At 40.6% G+C, this 17,167-nt stretch overlaps 1 protein-coding gene across 1 annotated transcript in view; it reads right to left on the bottom strand.

The window, feature by feature from the left end:
* Positions 1-16,904, bottom strand: part of mapre2 (microtubule-associated protein, RP/EB family, member 2) — a 128,354-nt gene extending 111,450 nt beyond the window's left edge. Inside the window, exon 1 of the mRNA XM_039754490.1 lies at positions 16,590-16,904. The gene's annotated coding sequence lies outside the window, so the exon portion shown is untranslated. The remainder of the gene's footprint in view (positions 1-16,589) is intronic.
* Between the last annotated feature and the right edge of the window lie 263 nt (positions 16,905-17,167).

Here is a 17,167-nt window from a genome sequence, read left to right as displayed (position 1 = left end):
CATGAGGACAAGAGTTGTGCCAATTAAAGTCAAAGAAGCCATTATGAGGCTGAAAAACAAGAAGAAAACAATTAGAGACATCTGTAAAACCTTAGGATTACCTAAATCAAATGTCTGGAATATCAATACCATCAGTGATTGCAAAGGAACTGGTAGGCCAAGGAAGACCTCCACTGACAGAAATATCCTCACTATGGGTACGAAAAAGCCCCAAATGCCTATTCAACAGATCAGAAACAGTCTTCAGGAGGCAGATGTGAATGTGTCAGAGATGACTATCTGCAGAAGACTTCATGAACAGAAACTCAAAGGCCACAATACATGAAGCAAACCATTGGTTAGCCACAAAAACAGGATGACCAAATTATAGTTTATGAAAAAGGACAAAAATGTCTACACAGTTCTGGAAAAAGGTCTCATGGAAACACAAGACAAAGATGAACCTGTATCAGAGTGATGGCAAAAGCAAAATGTGGAGACGAAAAGGAACTGACCAAGACTCAAAGCATACCATCACATCCGTTAAACATGGTGGTGGGAGTGTTAAGCCTTGGGCATGTTTAGCTGTCACAGGTACTAGCACACTTCTCTTCATTGATAATATAACTGCTGATGGCAGTGGCACAATTAATTCTATGGTGTACAGAAACATCTTATCTGCTCAAGTTCCAGTTCATTGGACAGTGCTTCATCCTACAAGAGAAGATAATAATCCCAAACATAAGAGTGTTCATATCTTAAAAAAAAAAATGGAAAATTCCTGACTAATCAAGTCATTCATCAAATTTAAATCTAATTGATCATGTCTTCCATATGCTGAAGAGAAATCTTTAGGGGTAATGTCGGTAATGTCCCCATTGCAATGTCTATGACTCGATGACTTCAAGCAGTCATTGGAAGCAAGGGCCATGCAACAAAGTAATAAATATGGCTGTTTTAATATACCTACCAATTGCTAGGTCCTAAACCTTACCCTGAAATTACACAAAATGACACCTTTAATTGGCTAACTAGAAAGATTGTAATAGGCAAGCTTTTGAGGCAACTCATACATCTTACCTGAAGTAGGAACCCGAGTTGCCTTGAAAGCTTGCCTACTGCAGTCTTTCTAGTTAGCCAATTAAAGGTGTCATTTTGCTTAACTTCCTACCATATCCAAAATGGCTAACACGGTACAACACCCTAGTACCCTAAAATGTAAATTCTCCATGGTGTGACCAAAATGTGTGCAAATACCTTAACTAAAAGTCTGCAATGTGCTCTTTAATAACATCTGATTTGTAATTTTAAACTGTGGAGCAGAGAGGTAAATCAAGTAAAGAAATGTGTCTTTGTGCCAAACATTTTGGAGGGCCCTGTATATTCACATTAGATGTTGTGACAAGAAGAGACCCGAGACATTGCAAAGTTTTGGGGCAGCCACCCGTATAATATGTTCCTGGCTGCAAATTTAAAAGGTTTGGTAGCGAGTAATGTTTACAAGACAGAGTCCAAAACAGAACGCCCCTCCAGGGGAAGAGAGTGAGCTTTCATAGGAGGTCTGGGAGAAGTGGTGTCGTCCTCGGGCCCAGGGCCGGAAGTGGAGTGTCTAGAGTCGAGGCAGTGGTTCCTGGTGGGATTTCCCAGGAAAGGTCTGCAGGGAACTTAGAAAGAGCATTAGTGCACCCCGCCACCCCCTGAGCGGATGTGTTACCATTACTCTCCAAGCCCTTCAGCCGCCTCCTATTCACACTTGTGTGACAATGCATAGATAATTTCAAACATTTTACATTCATTCACTTTGTCCAAAATAATTATCATAATTAAAAATTGCTGATAATGTTAATAGTTACATAGTACAGTACATGCTTTATGTGAAGTAGTTAAAATTATTTTAATACTAAAAAAACCAAGAGAATGTCTTAAGGAATCAAGTTTTTGGTTTGTTTTGAATTTTAATCTAATTTTCACAATATTTCTTTGCCGTAGGTCCAACATAAAATATTGTCTAGTATGGTCTAGATTTCATATCAGGAAGAGGGATTATTTGGGGGCTGGAAATGCAATTCAAAAAACAGCGCCAATATAAAGAATACCCATCAGGCAGCACGATTGCACTAGACCGAAAACAATGTAATCAGCACAGACAAAGTTGGTATGGAAAACGTTATTTGTAAGGAAAGAGACATGTAGGTTATGATTATTACAATAGCTTTATTAACTCAACTGCTTTATTAACTTTATTAACTCAAAAGAATGTCACAATGGCACTGTGCACTTGTATGCAGTGTAAAATTTCGTGAATGCTCAAAATGCCACCCTTCATTATTTACATATTCTTGTAGACTAATTGCTAATAATAATATGATGAAGACAAGTAATACAAAAACAAAAGTTTTTGACGTGTGTTTTCATGAATTAAGGATTTTTTAACCACCCAAACAAGGGACTTTACTTGCCGTTTTGTGCAGTCTTTGCTTTGCAACATCAATGACCAAGAGAATCTGATCAATTGAAGATAATTAATGTCTAATTTTATCAAAATATTGACAATTGTGATATAGATTTAGTAATAAAAGAAACCCAATAATATCAGATCCTCCTTTAAGTTACACAGTATTTTGCAGTTTACGGCAGTGCATACCAACACAGCAGCCAAAAAGGACATGCTCCTGTTGGAAGCTTTACTCAGATTAGAATGTTTTGGCAGGGGCAGCTAAAATGAGAATCACAAATGTTAAAAAGAAGGATCTCAATTCATAATTAAAAAAAAGACATTGTCCATCATCAGTGGTGAGATTGACAATAACATACCATATACTTCCTATAGAATCTGTATAAAAATAATTACATACAATAACTCAGCAGAAGAGTTTATTGAAACTGCATGCCCGACAATTATCATTATACAGAAATTTCAAATATTAAATTATTAATAATGTTAATGTATCATTTAATGCCATCATGGAACACTGTAACATCAGTTTCTTTTCGGATTTAGTTTCCAGGTTTATCAATTTTTCAACAGTGCACTGCACAGGTACGAGTTGGATTCTGTTTTTTTTTTTTTTTTCCTGTTGGAGGCATATCTCTCCATTATAAAAAAAAAAATCTTGGGAAATCATATCATGGGAGAGGAGACATGATCTTCTCGGAAGACACTTCGATGTCCCGCGAGACAAGGCAGCGACAGAAAAGGACAGCGGCTGTACAGGCTTTTAAATGATCGACGCGCAGAGTGACAAGCAGAAAACACAGCTCGGCAGCAGCAAGCCAGCAGCTGATCCGACCACATCTCCTTAGCATGTGTTCGGCCAACCCCTTCACAATGCGAGCAGCAGAGACACGAAGTGGCTGGCGCGTAGCACACCCTTGGGACAAAGCCCCCTATTAATCAATAAAATGTCTACCGATAAGATGCTCTGGATTGATCCGCAACATGCTGGGTTGACCGCATCTCTTTAGTGGTAGTGTGGATGAGGGAAGTGCAGCAATGATTTGTTCTCCAAGCTGGCATTTAAAGTTTGTAGGAGATACAGTTTTGCCAGATTTTTGTTTGTATAACACAAATGCATTCCAAATGTACTGTTCCACCAGTTGACGAAATATCCTTTTATATTATTTCTTTTGTTGCCTCCACATAATGGAATAGAAAGTCAATTCTTGAATTACACGATTTATGCCACATATTGTGCTAATATAGTCAACCATAGCATAAGGCTTCCAACCTGCTTGTTGCCTTTTGCCTGTACAGTGACTATAGCTGAATTATATACAGTGCTAAGATGACAAACATATTTCTTGTCTTTCATTTTCAGCGCAAGTACTTTACCCTTTTGACAAGTTACTAGTGCACCTCGCTGTAATTTAGCTCTGACAAAATCTTCAGGCATACCATGACGGTTAGCATGCACTGTTTCATATGCGTCAGTCTCTCTTTGCAGCAAGATGTCAGATAGCTCTGCCAAAGTATAAAAATTGTCCACAGTTACACAGTAACTTTGATACAGCAAAGAATCTATCAAAGTCAGCATCAATGATGTAACAACACCATCATGATCTATCTATCTATGATTATATTTTGGATCAAACATTGTCCCCTTCCCTGTATACAGAACCAAATTCCAAATGATTCTGGGTTGTAATGCTTACGCAAGACACATCTGTACAGTTGCCCAAATGAAACTAGGGACTAACTCTATTAGCATGGTTTTCGACTCTAACTCTAAGGAGGCTACTCAGTCAACTAGGTTTTTTCTTTAAGCACCGCTTAACCTTGCTTTAATGGAAAAAGAACAAGACATTTCCAAAATTGTTCAAAGGGTTTAGAATGTACCCCCAGACTGACCAGATACTAACCAACGAACACCCCACAGCACTGCACACTTCTACATTTCATTTTTTTCATTCTTCACATGTCATCTTGTTTGCCACAAGACTCATTTCTCCCCCCAAGTTAATGATTCCACCATTTGAAAGACGCAGGGCAAAAGCAACATCTATGGGAGAGTTGCAAGGTGAAAAATCAATGTTTTATTTAACATGAAAGCACACCTAACAATGGACAAAAAACACCTTTATTATCCCCAAAATGTTTGGGATAATATTCTGTAGACCGATGAGTCAAAAGTGAAACTTTTACATCTGGTGTAAAGCTAACTCAGCATTTCAGAATAAGATCATCATGCCCAAAGTCAAACATGGTAGTGGTAGTGGTAGTGTAATGGTGTGGGGATGCTTTGCTGCTTTAGGACCTGGGTGACTTGCCATAGGGACCATGAACTCAGCCCTCTACCAGATAGTACTGAAGGAGGTTGTCCAGTCATCAGTCCATGATCAAAAGCTCAAGATTAATTGGATTATACAACAGAACAATAATCTAAAGCACATGAGTATGTCTACCTCTAAATGGCAAAATTAAGGTTCTGGAAATGCCTAGTCAAAGTCCTGACTTGAACACCATTGAGATATTGTGGCAAGGCCTTAAATGAGCACCTCAAAGTTGAAAACCTTCCAATGTGGCTGATTTAAAACAAGTCTGTAGAGAAAGGTTGGCCAAAATTTCTCAATAGCAATATCAAAGACTGATCCCCTACTAATTTCATTTCACTTGTTGCTGTGAAAGCTGGTACAACCAAGGAGGAGGACTCGCTCTCTATGTAAATACAAGGTGGTGCAACTCTGGACATGTAAACGTTAAAATCTCCACTTGCTGCAGGGACATCGAACTGTTGGCTGCAAGTCTGCGTCCCTATTACTTGCCCTGAGAGTTTGGACAGGTCATTGTTGTTATCGTTTACATCCCTCCTCGGGCGGACATGGAGATAGCGAGTGACATCATCCATGCTGCTGTTGCTAAACTACAAACACAGCACCCCAAGGTGCTTGCGCTAATCTCTGGAGACTTTAACCATGTCACACTGGACAAAACATTACCTGCCTTCTCCCAGTATGTGGATTGTAACACCCGGGGAAATAGGACTATTGACCTACTGTATGCAAACGTTAAAGACACATACAGCGCCACCCCGCTGCCTGCGCTTGCGAAAGCAGATCATAACCTGGTTCTGCTTCAGCCTCACTACAAACCAAGAGTGAGGGAGCTACCTACAACCACATGCTCATTCAGAAAGTGGTCCCCTGAGGCAGAGCAGGCTCTGAGAGACTGCTTTGGAACTACGGACTGGGATATCCTGCAGGGATCATATAGTGAGAACATTTAGGAGGTTGTTGACTGCACTACTGACTACATCAACTTTTGTATGGACATTGCAGTTCCAGTAAGAACAGACGCTGCTATGCTAACAACAAGCCATGGATTACAAGTGACATCAAAGGCCTTTTGAACCAGAAGAAAAGGACTTTTAAAGACGGTGATCAGTATGAGCTCAAGTGCGTGCAGAAGGAACTTTGTGTCCAGCTCAGGGCGGCGAAAGAGCAGTGCAGGAGAAAGCTGGAGCAGAAGTTGCAGAATAACAGCATGAAGTAAGTGTGGGATGGGATGAAGATCATCACTGGCTGCAGCTCGAAGCGGGGTGCCACCATCGAGAGACGTGGAGAGAGCAAACCAGATGAACAACTTCTTTAACAGATTTGACCACCAAAACCCACTCTCACCTCAGAGTACTGCATCCTCCACCCATCCTTCTGCTGATACCAGAATAGGAGAGAGTTTCCCCCCCCCACACACCTATATACATCGGACTTCCAATACAACTCGGACTCCTGCCACGTGCAAAAGTTCGCTGTCGACACTGCTATCATGAGCTGCATCAGGAGAACCTAATCAAGGACTTTGTTAAATGGTGCGACTCAAACCACCTACAACTGAACACCAGCAAAACCAAGCAGCTGGTGGTGGATTTTAGGGGGACCAGGCCCCTCATGGAACCCGTGATCATCAGAGGTGACTGTGTGCAGAGGGTGCAGACCTATAAACACCTGAGAGTGCAGCTGGATGATAAATTGCACTGGACTGCCAATACTGATGCTCTCTGCAAGAGAGGACAGAGCCGACTATACTTCTTTAGAAGGCTGACATCCTTCAACATATGCAATAAGATATTGTAGATGTTCTATCAGACGGTTGTGGTGAGCGCCCTCTTCTATGCAGTGGTGTGCTGGGGAGGCAGCATAAAGAAGAAGGATGCCTCACGCCTGGACAAATTGGTGAAGAAGGCAGGCTCTATTGTAGGCACAGAGCTGGACAGTTTGACATCCGTGGCAGAGCAACGGGCACTGAGCAGGCTCTTGTCAATCATAGAGAATCCACTGCATCCACTGAACAGGATCATCTCCAGACAGAGGAGCAGCTTCAGCAACAGACAGACTGCTGTCACTGTCCTGCTTCACTGACAGACTGAGGAGATCGTTCCTCTGCCACACTATGCGACTCTTCAATTCCACCCGGGGTTGTAAACGTTAACATTATACAATGATATTGACTGTTATACCTGCCTCGCACTCTCCACCTTGCATTTTTTAACTTGCACTGTATTTTTATTTAATTAATATTGTTTTGATCAGTATGCTGCTGCTGGAGTATGTGAATTTCCCCTTGGGATTAATAAAGTATCCATTTATCTATTAAGTTTGGAGGGGCAAATACTTCTTCACATGGGTGATATAAATGTTGGTGTACCTTGTTCTTTCAATATATCAAATGATCATTTAAAAACAGTGTATTGTGTTTACTCGGGTTGCCTTTTGTATAATTTGTTTTGTTGGAGGAGATCAGAAACAATTATGTGTTTACAAATAAACAAAAATCGAGGAAATCATGAATGTGGCAAATACATTTCAAATTAGAAAGTTTTCCATTTCCTCTCCCATCATTTTCTCTCCATAGGCTTCATTTGTTTACACTAAATATGACATCTTCTGATTTTTTTTATTTTTGTCCACACACGTCAAAATATCTACTGTCTCCAAGGATATCAGATAATCCTCCCAATTCAATTTAAACAGAAAATGTAATTAACTTGATGGTTGGTAGTTTATCTAAACCATCCAGCGCCAATTACAACAGGACTGCTAATTTCTGCCAGTTTTTAATTATGAAACTTATCAAAAGTGAATAAAGGACTAAAGCAATGGCAAATTCAAACAAATATCTTCACAACAGTGCCTATGTATTTTCTTTCTGGAGTAAATTTTTATTCTCAATACTTCTTGTGTCCTTGCCGCTTCATGTTTTAAGAAATGACTTGCTTCGGAGACATCTCATCAAATAATTACCTTTAATCCCAAAAAACAGCAGCCAATGATCTTAATACTATTGAATGGTTTTGGTAATTTCCAGTATAGCAGGATCTTCCCTTTCTATGCATATTGACACCTCTTTTTCTGACATTTTCTTTTGGATCTTGTTTTTTATTATCATTTTCACTGATTTTGTGGGATTGTAATGACCATTACATCATTTTAAAAATGTATTTAAAGAGTTGCACAACAAATAAAATGGATATGTGGCTGTAATTACAAGGTGGCTTACCATGACCTGAAAACACTGTACGTACTGGCAAAGTAGGGACCCTTCGACAGTGACCTATGTATTTTGCTCATTTGCCATGTATAGGATTCACTCCATATATTTCCATTTAAATATTACCTTTTCATTTGGAGCAAACAAAGGAAGCATTAATTGTTGGTTCAACCTTCACTACTAAAATAACAATAAACAAAACAGAACAAAGGAAGAAGAATATGGTGCAACTTCCATCCATCCATTATCCAACCCGCTACATCCTAACTTCAGAGTCACGGGGGTCTGCTGGAGCCAATCCTAGCCAACACAGGGCACAAAGTAGGAAACAAACCCCGGGCAGGGCGCGCACACACACACGCCAAGCACACACTAAAGACAATTTAGGATCGCCAATGCACCTATCCTGCATGTCTTTGGAGTGTGGGAGGAAACCGGAGTACCCGGAGGAAATCCAGTACTCACTCAGTCTTGCTGGGCTATTTTAGAGGAAACACACTTAACACACTTGGAGGATACAGACAGCTATTGAAGAACCCACTCAGATATTAGGAGGAGATGTAAATACCACCCATAGAGTGAGGGGGCCTCAACACTCCTAGAGCTACTGTATAAGCAAACAACGATAACATCTGTATCACCCAGGAGACATTAGACATGTCACGTCACTTTCTAACTTGCTTAATCCACACCAGGGTCATGGGGGTGCTGGAGCCTCTCTCAGAGAGCACAACACTGGACAGGGCGCCTGTCCATCACAAGGCATATTTAGTGTCACCAATTCACCTAACCTGCATGTCTTTGAACAGTGGGAGGAAACCGGAGTACCCGGAGGAAATCCAGAACAAAAAAAAAACAAAACAATAAGATTCAACACTAATAATAGTTGTACTTGGGTCCTTCAGTATATTAAGCAACTGTCACTTGCAGCCACCACTGCTTGAAGTAGTCCAGACAGCCAATGAATATGCAATTTTGGGTCTATAGAAGGTCCCGATGAAGCTGTGGTCTATTTACTGCAACAAATTTTGCAGTTTAGTACAACTGTAAAGGTTGTCTATGGGGTTAATAATAGGAGAAAAGGCATTCCAAACCCAGTGGTGGGAGCAGAGGGCCACATTGCTCCAAAGATAGCAGCATGGAGTCTGTCCCTCACTGTCCCATCACTGAGGTAGACAATGCGTCTGCCAGAAGTTTCAACAGCAGTATGGGTGGCAGATCTAAAACAGTTATCTAGATGGCCTCATCTGATGTACTCTGGAGTTACCACACCTTGGATGGTCATCTGCCCTACCCATCTGCTAACACCTTGACCAAAGTCAGGACAAAATGCAGCAACTTAATCTCTGGCACATGATTCCCTGCAGTATGTTAAAGGTCCTCTCCTGTGCTTCTTGTGACATTTGAGCCATTACAAAATACACAGAAAACTGACATGGCCCAAGTTTCACATCAAGGCATTTTTATGATCAATTTTTATCGAGGGACAATACACACCCACACACCTTAGTGTTTTATTATATAGCAGATCAACATGCCAGAACAAGAAACAATCAGTTTGTAAAATAAACCCAAATGGTGCCCCTCTCCCACACCCCATGTCTTGTGCCATACCACCAGGAACTGCAACTGTCCCAACTGACCACACACACCACTATACCTGACAAGTGGAGAGACTGCATCAAAAGCTTTTGTTCATAAAATGTTTACGTTTGGAAGCAGAAGAATCCCATCAATAAATAGAAATGCTAGATAATCCATTGATGAGTGATACAGGTAACTCCTAAAGAATTAAAATTATAAAAAGAATGAAAGCTATTTGATCATTTTAATAGGTCTGGTGTCTACTGTCAAGCAGCATGGAGATGTTTAGAAGCTTCTGTACCCAAACAGAAGAATTTACACTGGTGACCACAGGTCACAAAACCAGGTATACTGTAGGTATAAACAGTGCCTTTAAAAAGTATTCATAACATAGGAAGTTTTTAAATTATATCATTATACTGTACAATATTAAATTACAGTGGATTTAAATTTGGCTTTTTTTCCATGCTGAACAACAGAAAGTCTTTAAAAAGTCAAAGTGAAAACAAATCCTGTAAAATGGTTTGGATTAGTTACAAATATAAAACACAAAATGGCTGATCATACGCGTATTCACCCCCTTTAACAGGACACACTTACAGTAAATTATCCCTGCTATAGCCAACTGGTTTTAGAAGGCACATAATCAGTTCGGTGGAGTTCAGCTGTCTGTAGTCAAAGGGATTCAATTGCCTGTAGTATAAATACACCTTATCTGGAAGGTCCAACTTGTGGGTGAATCAGTATGATTGGCTAACATACACAATAAAAATAATGAAATATGCCAAATAACTCCTCGAAAAGGTCATTGAACAGGACAAGTCAGGGAATGGATACAAGAAAATACCCAAGACACTAAATATCTCTTGGAGTCCAGTTGAATCAGCCATTAAGAAATGGAAAGAGTATGGCAGAGCGGTTAAATATTCCTTGAATAGGCTGTCCACAAATACTGACTGATCATACAAGAAGAAGACGACGACGAGTGAAGAGGTCACCAAAACACCTATGAGAACTCTGAATGAGTTGCAACTTGCAGGGGCTAAGACTGGAGAGACTGTGCAGGAAACTGCATCCCAGGTGCTTTACCAGTTTCAACTGTTCCAGCAGGTCCTGGATTGTTTCTAAGGTTAACACGAATGCATCAAAATATGGAAAAATTCTGGAAGAAAACCAGATGTAGTCTGCAAGACACCCAAGCTTGGGAGATCATTTATTTGCAACAAGACAATGATGCCAATCATTAAGCCAAACATACACAGGAATGATTAAAAGTAACAATATTGGAGTGGCCGAGCCAGAGTCGAGATTTCAGTCCAATGGAGAATTTGTAACTGGACTTGACAAAAGGCTACGAATTCACAACCTCCATGCAACCTGACAGAGGCTGAAAAGTTCTTCTAAGAAGAATGAAGAAACATCACACTGTCCAGATGTGCAAAACTGATAAGAGATCTGTGCACACAGACTCAAGGCTGGCAGCTCGTAAAGGTGCATCTACTAAATACTGACTGGGGAAACACTTAGTCAATTACTTTATTTTGTGTTGTATTATATTTGCAATCCGTTGTAGAGATCATTTTTCACTTTGACATCAATGTGTCTTTTCCTGCTGATCAATGACAAAAAACCAAAACTAAATCCACTTTTATATCAATATTGTACTGTAGAACAATAAAATGTGAACACTTCCAAGGGGGTGAGTACTTTTTATATGTACTATAAGAATATGAAATGCAGGTGGAGATAAAAACTGATGAAACTGAAGAGAGAGGGAGTGTGCAAGATGTATCGTCCACGAAAATATCTTAATGGTTGCTTTAACGATGTGCGAGCTGAAAATAAAGTATGGCATCCACTTTGCAAAAAACAATCAAAAACAACCTGAATGTCCACGCATTCACTGTCTTGTGTAACCTAACAGGACAGACTGCTGCGAGTGTGCAAAACAAGTGCATAGGCAGGCACGGTCAACGATTACAGAGCCCCGTAGGTGTCGGGCAAAGAAATAAAAACTGTTGGAACGAATTACGCAAAAAACATATTATTTTTATTCCCACAAGAAGTATATCGGGCACATTTTATTTTGTAGGCCGCCTTAGTTGAAGGGCCTCGAATCCAATGCATTTTTTTTCTTTCATTATTTAAAACACTCACACAGATCCCAAACTCATTTATAATAACAATGTTAAACCGATAATGAAGCGGAACAGAGATGCTTTGCCTGACCATAAATCCCAACCTTTCTATACATCTGAAAGGACTACGCTTGGTTGAAAAAGGTAAAAAAAAAAAAAAGTATTTTGGCAGCTATTAAAAATAATAATAATAATAAAAATACACAGGAATTCTGAGAAGGCGAGTCTCTGCATACTGCCACTGAAAAAGAGATCAAGAGCTACTTGATGATACCGGAGGTGGCCAGTGATGTCAATCCACTTAAGGGGTGGAAAGCACAAGCAGCACATTGCCCCAAATTGGGGGAACTTGCAAAAAAATACCAGTGCATCCCACCCTCAAGCAGCGCTTCTGAGAGGGCTTTGAGAAGCGGAGGACATGTTGTAAAATGTACCTGTGCTGCTCTGAGGCCTGATGCTGCGGACAGACTGGTGTTACTGTCACACAACTTGAAGTTTCCTTAATAGCATTTTTAAATTGTTCTAATTTTTTCTGATGTCTTTGTGTAATATTAGACAGAACTTGAAGTAGGTAAGTTGTTTAAAAATTGTACAGGTTTGGGTTTTTTATATCTTTGTGTAATATATGACAGAACTCGTTTACAAATACAATAGTTTTGTTTTCTTGCGCAGTATTTGACAGAACTTTGTACTTTTACACTATAGTACAGTATGTTAGATTTCTGTTCTTGCTTGTATGCTGCACAATTCACCTTATAGCAGAGCAGTTTATGTTTATCCAGACTGTTATGATTACTATTTTATTCCCTTTGGATTCATATCTTGTTCACATTATGGGTAAGTGTCTGTTTAGAATAGTTTCATTGGCATTTTGCGTAAATCCTGTACGCCACTTTGAAATGTTTTACTCGTACTTGCACTGTTTGATCTCACGGATACTGGGACTGGTTACTGTAATGTTTTTGTATTATTTTACTTCAGTTTTAACTAAATAAATAAGACATGTTTTCTTTAACTGTTCTGTCCATAAATATCATTAGTAAGCCATCCACAATTAATATCCTATTAACAAGACCAAGCTAGATCAATAAGACTTTGACAAACATGTTTTAAAAGGAAGCAAAATATCATTATTGTCAAACTTCCAGAAAACAGAGAGATATTTTGCCAATACTGCACACCCCTTGAGGACAAAGACAATACATGCACAGGATTGTCCCCGAGACATTATGTGGGCAGTAAGAGATAACCCATAAACAAAAGTAAAACTGAGAAAGTTGGTGATTGGAAGTATGAAAATGGCATCTCAGCAAAGAGGAGAGGATAACGCGAGATCCCGAGACAAATGAGACATGCTGTTGAGGAGTTTGTTCAATGGTGGGTTTTTATAGCTAAATATCTCTAAGACACAGGATATGCTTGCAGATTTTCGGTACTCCCTGCTTTCCACGGTCTCAACATTAATTAAAGGGGAGACCGTGAACATGGTGGAGTAATACAAATGCCTAGAGAGTGAGATAATCATTGATAATAGGCTAAAGTTTGATCTTAACACAGCAAAAATCTGCAAGGAGTAGACACAGTTCGAATATTTCCTGGGGAAACTCAATTGTTTTAAAATGGAGAAAACCACAGTGGCAATTTTTTCTAAGTTATTAAATCTGCTGTTACCTTTTTTATATATATATATATATATATATATTGGTTTGGCAACCAGAATATTACGGATATAAACCATCTTAACAGCCATTGTTAATATTAGCAGTAAAATTTAATGCAGACTTCAGTCACTGAACTGAATTATAAATTGTCATTTGTGGAGTCTTGGGTTACTTTCTTGTAACAGTGCCTTATATGTTTTGTACTTTCCTACCATAAATAAATGCTCTCCGAGATAAAAGTCTACCCAGTCCAACCACTGAGACGTTAGGGGTAGAGGATCATACAATGCCTTATATTAACAATGAATGGAGCAGCAAGACAGGCGTTCAGAGACATGAAAGGGTGCAAATAACAGGGAGACAGAGAAGAGGATAACAGTGCCTTTTCAAAAGTCACCTGATCAGGTGTTGTCACCAGGATCTTGTTGGGTGAAAGTGCACCTCACAAACCTCCGTGAACTTGCCAAGTAGTAATTCCCTACTCCACCAACTATATTGCTGGTCAGTGGGCCAAAACAAACTGAAAACCGCGGTGAAAGAGCCCACACTATAAAAAGAAATTACTCCTTTCAGAAAACGCTGTTGTTTTCATCATCAACATATGTGTGTTATTATATCTCACACAAGCAGAGACGCCTGGCATTCCCATAAGCCGAGTCAGTGAATCTTTCATGCTTTCAACACCGTTGTGAACTCCCTGTTAAGGAGTAAGCTCAGAGATGAGCCTGTGCTATCCTGGTGAAAGGACTACCTGTCTGGCAGAGGACGGCAGTCTGGGAGGCTCAACGACTGTGTCTCTGATGTGGACATGACCAACCTTGGTGCACGGGCAGGAACAGTGCTGTCCCTTTTCCACTTCACCCTGTACACCCTCGGATTATAAATATAACACCAGGTCATGGCACTTGCAGAGAATCTCAGGTGATTTTATACTTATGGGGTGTATTAATAAGGGTGATGAGAAAAAGTATTGGAAACTATGTTTCTTGGAACAGAAATAACTAACTGTGTGCAACTTAACATCAGCAAAACCAAGGAACTGGCTATTGACTTTAGCTGTACTGAAGAGCTTCTATGCCTGGTCACAGTTCATGGAGTGGATGTTAAAGTTGAGGTGGCGCATTGCTACAGGAGTATAGATAGATAGATAGATAGATAGATAGATAGATAGAAGGCACTATATGATAGATAGATAGATAGATAGATAGATAGATAGATAGATAGATAGATAGATAGATACTTTATTAATCCCAAGGGGAATTTCACAAATCCACACCAATGACAGCATGGACTGGTCTCATAATAAAGAGGAGGTATATTACAGTACAAGAAAGGGCAGAGCAGGCTTATTTATTTAGTTTTTTACAAATTTGGTTAATACATTTATCCAACATAATTTACAACATTTGTGATACAATTGGTTACAATTCTGTTGATTTTGCCAGTTAGGGTGAAATTGTGGCTCTGTGGCTAAGGATCTGCACCGGTACCTGGAAGGCTGCTGGTTCAAATCCCATTATTACCAAAAGGGATACTACTGAATCTGAAAAATCGCTCCAAGAGCATTTGTACAATGGCTGACCATGTTCTCTGACACAAACCCCCCCAATCATTGCAAAAAGACAACTACCCCTCAGGGATTAACAAAGCAGATTAAATCAAAAAGCACTGGCAGATGCAGTGCCTTGCTTATGGTCACATAATGTCAGTATTTGAACCGACAGTCTCTAGGTTTGAAGTTCAAAGCCTACAGTACACTGAATGGAGATTGTGATCCTTTAATGTAGGTACTGGTATCCTTTACATATTCTACAGTTCTGTGATGGCCAGTGTGATATTTTACACTGTAGGCTGCTGGGACAGTAACATCACCTTAATGTGTGACCCACCAAATCAACAAGCTAATTAAAAGGCTTGCTCAGTTATGGGAGTCTGTCTCATCACCCTGGAGATCGTGGCAGAAGAGCAAATGGAAACAAAACTGATGGTCATTATGAACCAAGCTGCACATGCATCATGCCAACAAACACAATTGGGGTTCCTTTAAGACAAAGGCAATACAGCTTCATAATGCCTCACCACGACTGTAGCTGCCAAGTCTCAGGTCTACTTTGTTTTCAGTGGTTCCGAAGTATTTGTTGTTTGACCCAGCAGAATGTTTATTCATTTCTGGAGCTTCTGTAAAAAGCAAAAATAAGGTTCCATCTATCTACTCCTGAGTGAAAAGAGCTTGGCGTGAAGAGCAAAGGCACCACGGAGAATGGGAGCGGACAAACTGCCTCCACCTCCACGCGCCTCAGTGGCCAAACGTGCGTTGTAAATTCTTACCAAGAAGAAAAGACAACTGCTCAGCTGTGCTGTTTTTGGGGAGGGTAAGTCGTATGCCAACTTTTTTAATGGAAGCAAAAAAAAAGGCTATTAGCATATATTTCCATCCTATTTTCACCGCAAACGCCCATTTTCAGACAAAACCGAAATATTTGCATAACGACTCTAAGCTTTTCGGGGTATTTTTTTAACTTTGTACAGGACGATAAAGCCAGAATGATGCAATTTTTTTGTCGATGCTGTTCGTTTTCTACCTACAAACGAACAAAAAAAAATAACAGAACATACTCCCACACCCGTTCATATAAAACTTTGAGGATTTCCACAAAGCCACGCCTCTTTTCGTGATTAAATGATCACGCCGGAAACGCCTGCAGAAGCTTCGGTCCCCCGAATCACAGCGCGAGTCTTACCTCAGCCCTCCTCTTGAAACGTCAAAGTCAAATCGCCGAAAACAAATGGCAGGTGCGCAGCAAGCACTCGGGGCGTTCCCGTTCTGGGCGGCTCCGGCTGGACAGCAGTCTAGCAGCTGGAAACCGGTGACAGCTCAGGTGGAATTCAGCTGCAGTGCGCACGCGTGCTTTAGGAGACCGAACCGCACGGAAACGCCACGATCACACGTACGGAGCGGGGCGGCTTAACCACATCCAGACCGATAAAGCAGAGTGATTTACAAGGAGCTGGTTGTCATCTTTCTTTTCCCCAGTGCAATGACACAGCTGTTCATTATTTGTAACGTTAACAAGGGAGTGAGAAAGGCGTGTCAAAGAGGAACACCGGTTTACCCTCAAAAAAGACAAACGTATACGGCTCCGTTGCAGCCTCCAACGTTGCAATGAGTGACACTCCAGAAAAAAACAACGCGAGAAGAGATACGAAAATAATAATATATCTGACATAGCCATTAACACTCACCTCCTTTTCACTTAAGAGAGAAAGGGACTACTTCTTCACGCCCTCCTTTGCTCGTCTGTTTCAACAAAGCACATGGGTTCCGCTCGTATTATTAGATGCTTACGCAACGCGATGTCAGAGCAGTGCTTGTCTAACGTGGACCACTTTCTCCAAATTTGTCTCCTGCTTCCGTCCGATAACAATGCTGTACTTAAACCACAAATAGCTCGTTGCAAACTCCCTCAGATTTCAAAGAAAGCTCATGCCCAACTTTATTCAACAAAAGTGAAGCTTCGCCTGGACAACACGCCACAAGAAAGAGACGGCACCGTGCTACGAGGTGGGCCCCCCGGATCTGCGACATAACGCGAAATTGGATCGTGCATCTTTAAATACACTTGACTCACCCACTCTCTCCTCGCGCTCCGCTTTCCCTGTCAGTCCCTGACACACTACTAGCGGGGCTTCCTTTCTTCATTCGGCACGCCCACCCCCGTGGGCCACGTGATCGCCCCACCGCGCAGGAGGCGTGGCCAAGAGTAGCCTCGTCACTCTTCGGTGTGTACACAAAAGTGATTCCCATTTCTGGGCCCGGGGGA

This window comes from Polypterus senegalus, chromosome 5 (genome assembly GCF_016835505.1).
Source record: "Polypterus senegalus isolate Bchr_013 chromosome 5, ASM1683550v1, whole genome shotgun sequence".
Taxonomy (NCBI): Eukaryota; Metazoa; Chordata; class Cladistia; order Polypteriformes; family Polypteridae; genus Polypterus; species Polypterus senegalus.
The sequence above is the reverse complement of the archived record's forward strand: the minus strand, read 5'-3'. Positions and strand labels throughout refer to the sequence as shown.